Source organism: Ostrea edulis, chromosome 5, assembly GCF_947568905.1.
Source record: "Ostrea edulis chromosome 5, xbOstEdul1.1, whole genome shotgun sequence".
Taxonomy (NCBI): Eukaryota; Metazoa; Mollusca; class Bivalvia; order Ostreida; family Ostreidae; genus Ostrea; species Ostrea edulis.
In genome coordinates, this window is record NC_079168.1 from 67,024,323 (window position 1) to 67,039,951 (window position 15,629).

The window sequence follows — 15,629 nt, forward strand, 5'->3', positions numbered from 1 at the left end:
ACGCTAAAATTCCTCTACGTTATACAGTGTACCTACGTCCCACTTAGGATTTGTGATGCTTTTATGAAAGTGTCTCCCGACTTTGCTATGAATTAGGCCAAGAATAGAGTAGAATAGAATATTTATTCAACCAATTTGGGCCCACAGAGGAGCTTTTCAGCATTATACGACGCACATTGTTGCTATATCATAAAAATGAAACCTTTCAAATCTATGAAAGTAACATTAATTAAATAGAAAATAAAATCTAATCAAACACTGCAAAGTAATGGGAAAATGCTATTGACGTTTCGAACCATCTTGGAGCGAACCGTCTTGGGGCGAAAAGTCGCGTTACCTCCACAGGGCGCAACTTGTATCTAATTATAGATTTTTCATCTTTGGTTGCTGAAACAGGTGTTCATCATGGAAAAAGAAGAAAATTCTACTACTTTTAGAGGCAACCCATCAGGATCTGGTGTCAAAGGACCGGCATTCACCCCAGAGAAGGCCAGTAAAAATAAGATGGCGTCAAAAACCAACAAGAAGTGGGTACGGCTTGCTACTGTGTTGGCTTACGTTCTAGCAGTTTCTCTGGCCGCCATTGTTTTGGCCATTTACTACAGCTTCCTCTGGGACCCGCAGCTGAAGACGTCTACTACTGTTGCACCGATGCCTGGGACCGAAAACATTTCTTCGGTTACGGGGGGCAGCCAAACCACAGCGGGGAGCGGGACCACAACAGTGTGAGGCAGGTAATGTATACGGTGGGTCGTAACTGTAATTAAACAGTCAAATATTCATTTTTATTGAATAAACAAGTAGGCCTCCTATAGTTGTGGGGATTATGTACGTGTCCACTACATAGACAATATATTATATGCATTTCCCATGTTTTTGCCTTTGGTATCTTTGCAAACTGTAATAATGATAGCCTTTTCCTCCTGAACGTGCTGCACTTTAAGTACCACTATATGCGTATGAATCATGATAAATATAGTACATCTACTATACTACTTGTCATCAAGATTTGTTTGTTGTTGTCTTTTTATGTCCCATTCAATAATTTTTTAATCATAAAAATTTAAATAGAAAATATCACCTATTGTAGGTGAAGTGTCACAAATTTTGACCTATATATATATATATATAGATCTATATATATATACACGTGTGTGTGTGTGTGTATATATATATATATATATATTCCAAAATATAAGTAAATATCCACACAAGTAATTAGTATAATAAAGAAAAATTAGAACACCGAAAATAACTCAACCGCGGTTTCATTTTCAATTTTTAAGAGTTATGACATTATTGCTTAGTTACACATTATAGATTTAACTATGACGTCAAACGTGACGTATTGTATTGACGCTTTAACAAAGATCATTATGATGTCATGATACAACGTTATGAAATATTACATGAGAAGGAAAAAAAAAAAGAAATAAAAACACAGCCGATTTTTGGTCTGTGCAAGATAAAAAATATTATACAATATGTACATTAATAATGACAAGTTTGTTTACATAGCAGTTGACTTCTGACCTATGTGTTAACAATTAAATAAAACAGATTTATAATGCGTGAAAATATTTATAAATCATATAAAGTTTTGCATTTTATGGAGCATTTAATGCACATATATATATATAGGAGGGGAAAATCTTTGGCTGGGCTAGAAATCAAACCCGAGATCCCTGTCATGTGCTCTATCCACTGAGCTACCCAAGCCGATATCCATGGTCCATAATGATATAGCCCTAATACATTCCTCCCTCCTTTACTTTGTCTTCACCCTCGAAGACGCACAATCAAAATTCGTTTTGCTTCTGGCAGGACAACCAGCAGTGCAGGGGTGGTCAACGGCACCAACTGTAGTTTAGGAGGAGAATATCTCTGGTTGAACTGGGAATCGAACCTGGGATCCCTGCATTACTAGTCAGGTGCTCTAACCACTGAGCTATCCAGGTCGTTATTCATGGTCTGTATAGTCCTACTAGGCAACTACAATATGAAACTCAAGGCTATAGCAGTGAGAATATTTTTATTTTGCCAATCCCTGCCATGATATCTGCATTTGCACAGGAGAGCATCCCTTGTTTACACATAACTAGTGAGGGCATAGACAACTTTTGCATGGTATAAACCCCACTAGAAAAGCTCAAGGCACCGATAGGATCCCAAATGTTGTCGTGCACACTGTGCCTCAGGATTCTCAACCTTTTTTCATTGCTCAGTTGTTGCAGTCAATCTACCCTCAGACTGGCAGAATGCAAATGTTGTTCCAGTTTTTACACTTAGACAAAAACTACCATCCTTATCCTGTTTCACTGACCTGTGAGATATGCAAACTGTATGAGTATATTACTGGTATCTGTAATAGGTATGAAATTGACAAGACTATAAGAAAATATTGTCTGCTCAGTATCTTTTGAGCCCTTTGGATGTGTAATATATAGGAAAGGAGAAAGTTTATGGCTGGACCAGAAATTGAACCGGGGACCCAGCAGTAGTCAAGGTGCTCTGAGCTATCCAAGCTGATATCCATGTCAGGTGCTCTGAGCTATCCAAGCTGATATCCATGTCAGGTGCTCTGAGCTATCCAAGCTGATATCCATGATCCATATAGCCCTAACTACTGAATACGTGTTCCTCCCTCCTCAAATTATCTTTGCCCTCAAAGACATGGAACCCATATTCTTTTTAGCTCACCTGAGCTGAAAGCTCAGTGAGCTTTTCTGATCGCTTGTTGTCTATCCGTCTGTATGTAAACTTTTTACATTTTCGACTTTTCCATAACCACTGGGCCAATTATAACCAAACTTGGCCAAAAGTATTCTTGGATGAAGGGCTTTCAAGTTTGTTCAAATGAAGGGCCATGCCCCCTTCAAAGGGAAGATAATCACAAAAATGCAAAAATAGGGTGGGGTCATTTAAAAATCTTCTCAAGAACCACTGGGCCAGAAAAACTGAAATTTACATTAAAGCTTCCTGACATAGTGCAGATTCAAGGTTGTTAAAATCATGGCCCCTGAGGGTAGGATGGGGCCACAATAGGGGATAAAAGTTTTACATACAAATATATATAGGGGAAGTCTTGAAAAATCTTCTTGTGAAGAACCACTAAGCCAGAAAAGCAGATATTTATATGAAAGCTTTATGACATAGTGCAGATTCAAGTTTGTTAACCTCATGACCGCTGGGACTAGGATGAGGCCACAATAGGGTATCAAAGTTTTACATGAATAATGAATAGAAAAAAATCTTTAAAAATATTCACCTTAAGAACCAATGGGCCAAAGAAGTTTACATTTGCACAGAAGCTTCCTGACATGAAGCAGATTCAAGGTTTAAAAAAAAAAAATCATGGCCCCCCCAGGAGTAGGTTGGGGCCACAATAGGGATCAAAGTTTTACATGCAAATATATCTATGAAAAATCTTTAAATATGAACCAATGTTACTCAGGTGAGTGATGTGGCCCATGGGCCTCTTGTTGTGTTTTGCAGGACTTTCACTAGAAGTCCAGTTCAAAAAGAGCTTGATAACGGCATGTTAAATTTCATCCAGATTATTGCTTAGAAAAAGGTGTGCCCATCTGTCAAGCAAAATGAAATTAATGTATATATTATGTCTTAGTAGAGGATGAAAAGTGTATTTGAATATGAATTTGCTCGATGCATGGGCTGTATGTTTTCTGAAAGGAAAACCCATTGAATTTCTGAATATTTTCATTGATTTTCGCATTTTTGCAATTATATGCCAACTTCACGCCTCTGTCGTGTAACACATTTAGCAATTTTGGATCAAATCAAACATAGTTTGGGTTTGCCTATACATTCCTTTAATATTTGAATGCCAGATTTTGGCACTCCTACTGAAATCATCCATTTTCTGAGCCAGATGACTGTAGAAACTGTACCTGCTTCTTTTGGCCTTAGAGCTATAGACCTTATAAATCCCTGAACAGTCACTACCTATATGTTTATTGCTTAGGTTTTACACAGTGCTTGGATCAAGAATCAAACCCAGGACCTCATGGATTTTTATGTCACCTGAATAAACTCAGGATGACCTTTTGCAATTAGTTGTTGTTCATTGTTGTCTATCGTGCATTGTGTGTTAACAATTGATCATTTTTAACTTCTTCTTGATAAGTACCATTCCAATACTTTTCAAATTTGGTATGAACCATCATTTGGACAAGGGGGACATAAATTGTAAATTTCAGGACTCCTGAACCACTGGGGCCTGAGGGATGGGGCAAAGATTGACCAATTTTAAAAAATCTTCTCTACAACTGCACATTTGTAAGAAAAACTAAATGCATAGTGATGTAGAGCAGGAGGGCATCTACCAAAATTGTAAATTTTAATTACATGATCCCCGCCGGGGTGGAAGTTCTGACCCAAAGGCGGTGCCAAACTTGGTACATAGCGTTTATGCGTGAAACATTTAAATAACAACTTCTCTAGTACCATTGATGCTAAATTAAAACTATATGAATATTTAGAAAAGGGAGGTAGTCCTTTACCAAAATTGTAAATTTGATGATCCCAGGGGTAGCGGTTCTGGTATCAAGATTTGACCAAAATGCCCAGTTATTGAATTTATGAACAATAGAACTTTTAATTCTTTTCAAATTTGGCATGAAGCATCATTTGGACAAGGTGGAGATAAATTCTGAATTTCTGGATCCCTGCACCCATGGTGCCTAATTAGAGGTGGGGCAAAATAATTTTCAAATTTTTTCTTTTTTACAACCGCACGTGTGTAAGAAAAAGTAAGTCAATATAGTGATGTAGATCAGGAAGACTTCTACTAAAGTTGAAAATTTCATGATCCCTGGGGTAGAGATTCTGACTCCAGGGAGGGGCCAAATTTGGTATATACAGTGTATACATGTATGTGTAAAACATTTAGATAATACCTTTTTAATGCTATTGATACTAAATTAAACTAAATAGATATATTAAAAGGAGTAGACAGTCCTTTACCAAAATTGTGAATTTCATGATCCTATTGGGTAAGGGTTTGGTTCCAAGGTAGAGCCAAAATTATTATAGTGATTATATTTTCTTTATCATCTGAAATACTTTTTGATGTTTGCTGATATGGTATAAAAACTAAATGCATATTTAGGAAAAGCAGAAAAGGATGTACCAAACTTGTGAATTTTGCAACCTCAGGGTATTGACTCTAGGATGGGTCCAAATTAGTCATATTGTGGTAATGTTACATATATTATGTAAAATTAAGCTTTTCATCACTATAGGCACTTTCGAGGGCATTTGCATGTAAAAGATAGATGTGATCTTAAAACTTATGCATGTACTTTTGTTGAATATATAGTGTTCAAAACAGGTTTTTTCTTTTCTAAATTTTCATAGGCCTTTGGACTTGTGATACTTATAACTGATATTCAGGTGACTGATAAGATCATAAGGCCTTTGGATTAGTGATACTTTTAATTGATATTCAGGTGACTAATAAGGCCCTAGGGAGTAGTGATACTTATAACTAATATTCAAGTGACTGATAAGGCCTGTGGGAGTAGTGATATTTTTTCACTAGTACTCAGGTGACCGCTAAGGCCTGTGGGAGTATAGTGATACTTTTTACTAATACTCAGGTGACTGATAAGGCCTGTGGGCCTCTTGTTTAGAGTAAGAGTCATCATGGTACTGTAAAGGGGGGAAATATTCACTTGGGCTTTATTTTTGATTCGTGGTTATATTAACGATCACAAAAATAAAACCATCACAAAGTGCTGTTCAAAATTAAGTGTTTGGGGATATGAGTTCATACATGAGAAGGGGTTTATTTGCGATAATCAATTTAAATATTGACTGATAAAAATCGAATGTCGAATCTGCTTGTTCGTTTGCCCGTGAACACTTTCATTGTGATTCAATATCTTAAACAGTTTTCAACAAGAATGTTTTCAGTTTTATAAAGGTAGAGAGATAGGTGATTATTAAAAGCAGGCATAGTCATGAGGTTAAAGTTCAAGATTATAGCAGACCTAGCTTCCTACTAAGAGACACTTTATATACTGTTCATTTTGTGCAAAAATCATGAAATGACAATTTTACCACAATTTTCTCAAAGTAGCACAGGCGAATGTATGAACATTGTAAAAATAATCCATTTCTAAATTTAAAGATTCTTGTTTTGTCACAAAATTGAAAAATCAATACTTTTTTTTCACCTTTTGGTGTTCAAATGTATTCACAGAGAAAGTCAACATTGCAGCATGGCAGACAGTGAGAAAAATACCCAGAATTTTTACAGATTCTGCAAGAAAAGTAAATTAGAGCAAGATATAATTTGGATGCAAACTAGCGCTGTTTTGAGGCGCATGATTTTGGTCTAGGTCATCCTTCGGCTCAAAAAGGTATGGTTGAGTCTCAAATTCGACATCAGAACATTCAATTATTTCAGAATCCGATGAAATAATGCTTAAATCACTGCATAAACTACTGTTGGTCTCTATATCTTCCATAATATATTCCATGTGCGATTCCGTTGTGATGTCACAGCTGAATAGCTTCGTTTTCGGTCGTTTCTATTGTTGCTTGATTGCATTTTGAAAGCAGGTAAAAATAGCCACTTTATACGATTGATAACTGTTATTTCTGCACCTATTTTGATGCAATTTTTTTATGTTCAACTCAGTAAAGAAAATTCTTTTGAAACACAATTAAATACCATTTCATTGCATAGGCCCTTTAAGGGATCAGTATGAGTGTTGGATAAACAAGAGCTAGGTGAAACACATGGGACTAGTGAAGCTACTGGTTGATAAGCTAAGAATGATCCCATGATTTAAAAAGTGAATATTCAAAAGGAACCTCGTCAATGGGTTTTAAATGATTTTCATTAAAAAGAAAAAAACACCTTTGCTGTTATTTAAAATTACATGATGTACATGTAGATATACATTTAAAAGTCCGAGTCAGCATGAAAAAACCTTTGAATTCTGAATGATCTTCAAAGTGCTGTTGCGAGCAAATTGATGCATTCAGATTGTTTAAAATTGTCAACATTGCATTGTTTTCAATCATTTTATCAATAGTGTTTTTGAAATAAAACCCAATTAAAATGTGGAAAATGAGGACTAGTATCTCTTAAATAGTGCATGTTCCTGCAGTTGAAAATGATTGATTGATTGATTGTATCTTGCTTAACGTCCCTCTTAAGAACTTTTCACTCATATGGAGACGTCACCAAGACCAGTGAAGGGCTTCAAATTTTAGGCCTTTACTTGGCACTTTCGATCATTGCAGCAGTGAGGGTTCTTTAGCGTGTCACACCAACTGTGACACAGGGCATCCGTTTTTTAAGTCATCTCCGAGGACCCATGACATTCACACCTAATGCCGAGCGTTTGGCGATGGAACTGTCACTATTTGTTTTAACAACTAAGGTCTGTCGTGGCCGGGAGTCGAACCCTGGCCTTCCGCATGTGGGGCAAACGCTTTAATTAACCTCTAGGCCACTGCGGCAGTCATGCTGTTGAAAATGGAAATGAAGATTTTGGAAAAGAATAAAATAACTCCTCCCAGTCATTATACAAACATTAATGAATTCCAATAAATTGGCAAAAGAAAGATTATAGTCATAGACTAAGAACTGTCATATCTGTTCCAATAGGTCACAAAATTACCAACTTTAAAATGTCATTTTGAAGACAGTACCATATGACAAATGAAAACAGTATTTAGTTTTGGCTTCAAAATTCAATGTTTGATCTTTATTTGACCATGTAACTTTCATAAAATTTTAGATGTGAATTTCAGATGGAAAACTGATATTCATTTAAGTCGCCTGAATTAATTTAGTAATTTGAATTTTATCTTTGTAGAAATGGGAAGAGAAAGAAAAGCACCACACCATGGTAATGCTTTGCGGCTTACCCTCTTTCCAGCAAGTTTTCAAACAATTTTGTCGTTAAATGAGTTCCTAGTCAACATCCAGACAATCTGTTGTGATATTTATAGTGTTTGTGAATTTTGTTACTTCTTGCTGCATATAGTGTCCCACAGATTCACTCATATTGACAATTTTTCGTCCAAATATATTAATATAGACGATTTTCCATTTTTGTCTGAATGTTGAATCTCTTTCATCCCCTGTTTACATGTATTTAGTTACACAATTGTACAGGATTGTGTGTACTGTGATATCCTGAGTTTCATGCTCAGTGAATTGCTAATTTTCATGGAGGTTGATTTTAATTGCCATTGTGGTATAGACATATATGAACCCATGAATTCAATTTCTCTACACACATATAAAAAATTATAGCCTTAAAGTCTACCATGAATATGATGGGTTTTTTCTTTTGTTTTCATGAAATCACAAAACTTTAACCCTGAGAAAAATATGTGATTTAACAGCAAGTTGAATAGTGTATTGTTGAGTTTCGACCATCAAATAATTGTTTTGTGTATCCAGTTGTTACCTCTTATATTTTTATTTGTAGAATATTTCTAATGGTTGTTTTTTTGGTCACTCTCGATACTTATTAGACATTTTTATGTATACCATTTACCAAATATAATATGAAATATCACATCATTCATTAGACATAAGATAAAAAAGCACAGTGGTATAGAAAAGATCCGATTCCCTCTGAAGCTCATCTAAGCCAGAGGATTTTTTAAACATTTCAAGGCATCTATACTAGTCTACGGAAAACCTGTTGTTTATATGACAAAGGATATACTCTAGTTTGTTAAAATATGTGTAGTCAAACCAATCACCTGGGTTAGGATGCGGCAAATAGAAATTATAATCAATCTCATCAAATCTTTTCCTTTTGAGAAGACATTTACTAAGATTTGTCCAAATGATATGCAAGAATCTCAATGTAGCTTATATTAATTTTTTTTCAAAGCACTTGTTGGGTCTCATATTTGCTTGTAAGAGCATGATATTTATGATGAACATTATAGTTTAATGAATCGTTATCTGGTTATCAGTGTATAAATATGTTTACATTCTAAGGGTGCTACAGATATCTATTAAGTCACACAGAAAGAAACTTCATAGAAGCATCTTAGCAATTACATCTCAGACCAGCTGTTGTACACAGTAAGTCTACATTGGGGGTGGCTGTTGTACACAGTAAGTCTACATTGGGGGTGGCTGTTGTACACAGTAAGTCTACATTGGGAGTGGCTGTTGTACACAGTAAGACTACATTGGGGGTGGCTGTTGTACACAGTAAGTATACATGTACCACTATGAATTATTACTTGTTTTCTTGATGATCTTGTTAAAGTAGTATATGCTTATTCAGTATCTTTTTCATGTGCTTGTGCAGTAAAACTGTGAACAACAATATTTTACAGGGCCATTAAATTGAGATGAGAGTAAACATACAATGTAGTTGCCATCTCTCTCTCTCTCTCTCTCTCTCTCTCTCTCTCTCTCTCTCTCTCCATTAGAGGATGTCAAGTGTGATCCAAATATTAGTGAAGATTTGAGTAGATCCCTGTTTTATGGGATATGGTACAATAACAAAACTCATTTCCCCAAGAAAAGCAAACTAGGGGAATTCCGATTGGTCAAGTGAATAGGGTTAAGCATTACTAAGATTTATTTTGACCTAAGGTATTTTAATAAAACATATAAGCTAACTTTATATATACATGTGGGGCTGTGCAATATGATTTTGAATATGAAATATTAGTTGAGGCAGTTGGGGCATTTTTACAAACTTTACTTGATTTACAGGGATTGTGCACTACTGTTATTTATATAAACCTTGATTTATTTTTAATTTAGGAAAGACTGTCTTGTTGAAATGTGTATACAATAGATGATAATACATGTGCTGTACATATTGCATCCACCCTTTTTGTTTTATGCATTACATTTCGAGTATGTGTTCAGCAGATTTTTTTTTCAGCAATTGGTGCTGCAATTTTATTGAATTATATTTTTATGCCCCGCCATGAATATGACCGGGGCATATAGTGTTTGTCATGCCTGTCTTCTGTCCTTCCGTCACACTTTGTGTTTAGCTCTGTGTTTAGTTCAGTTTCAAAGAAACTATTTAAGATATATTCATCAAACCTTACATGCTGATGCATATTGGTATCATCTATTCAACTGCATCAATATTTTTTGACCTTGACATTTCCTTTGACCTTGACTTCACTTTTCCTTATTTGGTATTTAGCTCAGTTTCAAATTAACTACTGACAATATTTTAATGAAACCTACATGTATTACACTGATACATATTAGTGGTAGCTATTCAACTATGGCATTATTTTATTACCTTGACCTTCCCTGTGATGTTGACCTCACTATTTCCTATTTTGGTGTTTAGCTCAGTTTCAAAGCAATTAATGAAGAATTTTTTGGTCCCTTTCTGAACATGGCCAGGATATATAGTATGGGAGCAGATTTACGAGTCTACTTTTGATTGAAGACTGTTTGTCATGCCAGTTTATGATATTCATGTATATATATGAGGATCAGCATTTCATGCGAGTATGATTTATTTTTCTTATTTTAGAAGTAATTTTGAATAATGATAACCTTTCTATAGATAGCTAGGCAACATTTAACCAATGCAAAATTGCTGTTTATCTTTATAGCAGTTTTCTTAAAATTTTGGTATGAATTGGTGATACTTAAGTTAAAATTTTTAAACATGAAAACATTTTGAAAAAAGGTGACTTTTTTTTCTATTAGAACACTTCACTTTGCCATGGAAATAATGCATTAGAATGGTAAATGAGAATATTAGAAAGATTTTCCTTTTCATTTATGTGTGATATGACTTATAAACAACTGATATTTACCTGTATTAAAGATTTTAGAGTAAATATAGCAATAGACAAGAGTGTTTAAGGTTCTCTTTATATTGAATATAATTGTGATATGATTTGAACACAACTCAGATTTACCTGTATAAAGGCTAGCACCACACCAGACTAAGTTCACTAAAGGTTTAAACCCAGATACTAACACAACAAAGTGAAAGCACTGCATTTCTCTTCTATTTCATCGATAAAGTGAAGGAAATAGTGTGCAGCAACTTTCCCTCTCCATTGAAAAGTTGTAAAGTTTTATTACATGAAGAAGATATTTACCCTTCTATCGCCTCCTATGGTCATCCTTAATCTGCATAATTTTCTTTTTTAAAAGTGTTCAGTATTTTAATATTTTTCCAGAAAACAAAAAAATTCAACTTATTTTCCATTGTGAATGGGGCAGAATATCAGGCCATGAGCAGGTACCAATAATCCCTGTTTTTTTTAGCTCATGTAAGCTTTTCTGATTAAAACTTTCCGTTGTTGTAAACGTTTCACATTTTCATCTTCTTCTTCAGAACCATCTGGCCAATTTCAATGAAACTTGACACAAATCATCCTTGGGTGAAGGGGATTAAAGTTTGTTCAAATGAGGGACAATGCCCTTCTCAAGGTGCAATAATGTAGAATAGTGAAAATAAACTGGCAAATTTTAATATTTTTCTTCAGAACCAGCAGGCTAATTTCAATCAAACTTGGTACAAATTATCCTTAGGTGAAGGGGATTCAAGTTTGTTCAAATGAAGGGCTATACCTCTTTTAAAAGGGAGATAATCACAAAAATGCAAGAATAGGGTGGGGTCATTTAAAAATCTTCTCAAGAACCACTAGTCCAGAGAATGTCAAATTTCCATGGCAGCTTTCTGACATAGTGCAGATTCATGCTTGTAAAAATCATGTCCCCCAAGGGTAGGTTGGGGCCACAGTAGGGGATCAAAATTTTACATATGAATATATAGGGGGGAGTTTTTAGATATGGGCCAAGGTGACTCAGGTGAGCAATGGGGCCCCTTATTTTCATATTGCATTACAAATGCTACATCAGGCGGGACATTCGTGTCCTGTGGACGTTTATCGAGTTTGGGGTTAAATCAATTTATTGATTAATATATTTTCCTTTGAAAAAAAAACAACTAAGTTTTGAAATGTGTCTCTATGAAGCAGTTATTCAAAATTGTGTTTGTAATGTACAAAAATAACATGTTGAACTGTTTGAAGTTTTTATTTTTTATGTTAAGTATGGTATAGCAATATCTGTATGTCCATCTGTCTGTCTGTGTGTTAGGTAGGGGTTTTCATTTCTCTGTAACATCAAACTGAAACTTGCTATGTAGTTTCTTTCTGGGTCACTCTAGATCGTGTTGCAAGTTGGACCCATTTCAACCCCCTAAGCAGGAGTTTTGCTACTTTATTTGAAATATACATTATATGGAGATTATGTAATTCTCCCACCGTTTTCAAGGAAATACCTTTTTTATGTTACAGAGTGTTTGTATGGGTATTGAAGATGTACATGTAGCGAGGATTTTGATATCCTTAAAGTTTTGAAAAAACAACAACAGCAGTTTGTTAAACTTAGTTTTGAGGAGATATTACATGTATATACATTAAGTACACATTTATTTCAAACTAAGGCCTTTGTAATCAACTTTAAGATATACGTATTGCAAGAATTTTGATTTCTAACAGTTTTCTAATTTTCTTTGATGTTTTGAGAAAAAAATTACGGGTGGTTGAAATACTGTACACACAGCTAGAGCTCTTGGTTTGGTTATATACCTTCTGTCAGTCATACATTGACCTTTTGTTAATATGATGCAAAAGGAAGGTTATTGCTTGGTGATGGCTGATACTTTTAAAATACCTGAATTAAAGTTCTACAACTCATGGCTTAAGAAAACCACCTCACACAAGCTTGTGATGGGTGTATTGTGTACCGTTCCCGGTACTCTTGCCGTTTCTAAGAACTTTAACATTGCTTTATGAAATGTTAGGGAGGAATAGTGATTGATGCATTTGTCATGTTTGGAATTGTTGTATACTATTGTTCATTGTGATAGAATTGTGTTATACATACATGTTGAAATATTAAATCTGTGTACCCAAATGAAGTATGAAATATTAATAACGAGGAGGAATTCTTTTAGAACACTAAAACTGATGTCTCCCCTTCCATTTTCCATAATTTTCAAAAAAGATTTTTAGAGATCATCTTTAAAGTGGAAAAGGTCATCACAAATGGCACATGGCACACTGTCTAATCATGGTATACCCACATACCATCAAAAGGCTTATGTCAAAAGACAAAAGTTATTGTCCGGAGAAAGAAAATGCCCTAAACATTCGATTATTTGACCTTTACCCAAAATTCAAAGGTAATAAAAAATGGTACGCTACACACTATCCTATATGGTATACCAAATTACCCAAATGTCAAAGACCTAGGACAAAAGATGGAAAAGTCATGGTCCAGACAAAGAAAATGCTAAAAAAATTCTCTGACCTTTACAGAAAAGGTCAAGGTCATAGGTAATCAAAAATGGTACGTGACACACTGTCTTATGGTATAACAACATACACATGTACCAAATGCCTGTGTCAAAAGATGAAAACATTATGGTCTGGACAATAGAATGCCCCAAAACTTCTATTATTTGACCTTTAAGTCATAAAATGTTATACCCATATATCAAAGGTCTATGTCAAAAGACAAAAATGGCCCTTTCAAACTTTGTATGAGAAGCGGGGAATAAAAAAAGAATTCACACTAAAACAATATGTCCCCTTCTGGAAAGGCCAGATATTATGCCCTTGCTATAAACACAACTGGGAGAAGAACAAAGGGCAAGATCAAAATTCAGTGTTTGAAGAAGAAAAAAATCTAATTCATAGTTTATATCTAAATGTGGATCCAAATTAATTATCAAGTATACTCAATATTACGTTTGAATTGTTGTTTATTCACAATATAGTCCGGATTTTGCCCCTAAAATGCCAGCTTTATCATTCCATATTTTCATTCTATAAGCTGATATTCTACTTGATCAAGGTCACTACTTGATATATTTTTTGGTTAAAGTATAGGTTTAGCTCACTTGAGCTAAAAGGTCAAATGAGCTTTTCTGATCACCTGTCATCCGTCTGTCTGTAAACTTTTCACATTTTTGACTTCTCCAGAACCACTGGGCCAATTTCAATCAAACTTGGCAAATAGGGGATCAAAGTTTTACATACAAAATATATAGTAAAAAATCTTCTCAAGAACCACTGGGCCAGACAAGTTTACCTTTACATGACTCTTCCTGGGGTAGTGTAGATTCAAGTTTGTTCAAACCATGATCCCCGGGGGTAGGTTGGGGTCACAATAGGGGATCAAAGTTTTACAAATATATAGGGAAAATCTTCATCTCAAGAACCACTGGGCCAGAAAAGTATCGTCGCAAGCCACACCTATTGTCTCTGTTTACACTACGTCAAATGCCGTGGCTGTATGATTTAAAACAATCCTCGACTTCATGAATATTTATGTTCATTAGTCAACCAATAGGTGAGCTTGCATGATTGTTTTGGTGGAAAGAAAATAGTTCGGAGGTCATTGCGTGCTCGTAGCGGAATAATCTTGGCATTGCGAATTGAGAACAAACTGGACACTTTTTAGCTGTTGAAACTGATGGACGCTTCTTTGTTGAATTCACCGTTGTAATAATATATAATATGCGTAACCACGCCGCTCTCTTTATATAATTGTCCGATCAATTCTAGTCTTTCAGATTTCAACACATCCATTATACCCCGAATTTCCTCATCAAGTTTGAGAATATGATTAAGCTTATCAACATAGAATTTACAAGCTTAACCACCGCTGTTAATGCGAATTTCATTTAATAATTACTTATAAACTTTACTTACTTCTGTAAAGCCTTTTTGTAAACAAATACCGCATGTTTTAGTTGTGAGCTCAGCCATCAAAATATCGGAAATCTGTAATTTGTGATTAGTCAAAAAATTTATTGCATCATTTTAAACGAGCTCGGCATTACTTCCACTTTTGGTAATCGTACTCCAACTGCCTTTTCAGAAGATGAAATTCTTCAAAACCATGCTTCAGTTTTAGACACATTTAATATCTCAGTCAATGGGTCGGATGAATATGAATTACCGTACCTATACTGGATTCCTAAACTACATAAAACCCCTTACAAACAAAGAGACATTGATGGGCCCAGTAAGTGTTGTTAGTTTACATGTATGTAACATGGAAAGAGAAGTAACTCTTGAAGGACAGAGTAGTTTATCAACGAGATAGGTCATCACTTCAAAGGAAGGACAAGTTAGAGCAAGACTTATTGCACGTGGATTTGAGGAAGAAATTTTTATCCCTAGAGACAGTCTTACAGTAGGAAATGGTGGTCTCAAGATATTTTTTACAATAACAGGAAGTAAATTATTGGATATCAAAACCACAGACTTAAAGTCAGCCTTCTTGCAAAGAAAAACACTTGACAGAGATGTTTATCTTCAACTTCCAAAGGAAAGCACCACACATGCTGGAACAATATGGAAGTTGAAACACTGCTTATATGGACTAATAGATGGTGCAAGACAGTTTTATTTAAGCGACAAAGAAGAACTTAATAAACTTGGTTTTGAGCAATGCAGTGTGGACCCAGTTCTGTTCTGTTATAGAAAAGACAGGAAGCTTCATGAAATTATCTGCTCTCATGTTGATGATTTTTTCCATGCTGGGGATGAAGTTTTGGAGAGACAGATTTGCAAGTTTCGAGAGAGATTTTCTGCATGAAAATTAG

The 15,629-nt window shown here is 35.0% G+C and overlaps 1 long non-coding RNA gene across 1 annotated transcript; it reads left to right on the forward strand.

Annotated features, from left to right (window-relative positions):
• Positions 1–317: 317 nt before the first annotated feature.
• LOC130054692 (uncharacterized) lies at positions 318–12,928 on the forward strand. The gene is made up of 2 exons (XR_008803011.1): positions 318–734; positions 7,854–12,928. It is a non-coding gene; the product is annotated as an uncharacterized LOC130054692 (long non-coding RNA).
• Positions 12,929–15,629: the final 2,701 nt, after the last annotated feature.